This window comes from Oryza sativa, chromosome 8, assembly GCF_034140825.1.
Source record: "Oryza sativa Japonica Group chromosome 8, ASM3414082v1".
Classification (NCBI taxonomy): domain Eukaryota; kingdom Viridiplantae; phylum Streptophyta; class Magnoliopsida; order Poales; family Poaceae; genus Oryza; species Oryza sativa.
This window is the reverse complement of record NC_089042.1, coordinates 19,610,877-19,611,722: the sequence shown is the minus strand read 5'-3', so window position 1 is coordinate 19,611,722 and position 846 is coordinate 19,610,877. Positions and strand designations below refer to the sequence as shown.

Genomic DNA, 846 nt, shown 5'->3' with positions numbered 1-846 from the left:
AAGTTGTGTTTGGATTGAAGTCAAAATAATTTCACTATTGAAATAGCCTATTTTCTTAGGTATGTTAAAATTTGGCTTCAAACCAAATAGACACTAAACACTATTGAAAAGATGAGTTGGTAAGCAAGTACAGAGAACATATGAGAGATTATTATAGAAAAAATAGAGAGAGAGAGAGACTAGAGAGCTGAGGGAGAAGAAAATGAGACTATGAGAGTGAAAAATCATGAGGAAAAAAATAAAAAAGAAAGAATCCGACCTGCCGGATTTGAACCAGCGACCTAAGGATTAATCTGCAACGACTACAGTCCTCCGCTCTACCAACTGAGCTAAGGTCGGTTTTTGAAAAAATCTCATATTGTTTATATTTATTGTGTATCCATTTTTATATACAATTATCCTCGAATGCCAAATACATAGGTAAAGTGTGTGTGTATATACACACTAGAAAATATACCCGTACGTTACAACGATATTTAGTAAGAGAGGTTAAACGTTTCGTTGCTTTGTTGCACTCTACTATAGTATGTTTTCAGTTTTTTTAGTGCTACAAAAGGAAAAAGGTAAAAAGGCATCTGCAATGGGAAAGAAACACACAATTTGTAGTATCGAAATAAAATCTTTAGTGGAATATGTTCGAGTTCTAGAAATAATTTAATATTTAAGGAAATAATAATTATTTTAACATAAAACCATATTAACGTTGGTCAAATACAATATCATATAATTAATACTTTCTAGATAAACATTTTGTTGGTTTCATTTATCTAAAAATAATCTACTAAGTTATTAAATAATTGATCATAATTTCGCATCAATTTTAAATGGCTTAAAACTGATTTCGGC

The 846-nt window shown here is 30.1% G+C and overlaps 1 non-coding gene across 1 annotated transcript; it reads right to left on the bottom strand.

Moving 5' to 3' along the window:
* Window positions 1-253: 253 nt before the first annotated feature.
* TRNAY-GUA (transfer RNA tyrosine (anticodon GUA)) lies at window positions 254-339 on the bottom strand. Its single transcript is given in 2 exon segments — window positions 254-289; window positions 303-339. It is a non-coding gene; the product is annotated as a tRNA-Tyr (tRNA).
* Window positions 340-846: the final 507 nt, after the last annotated feature.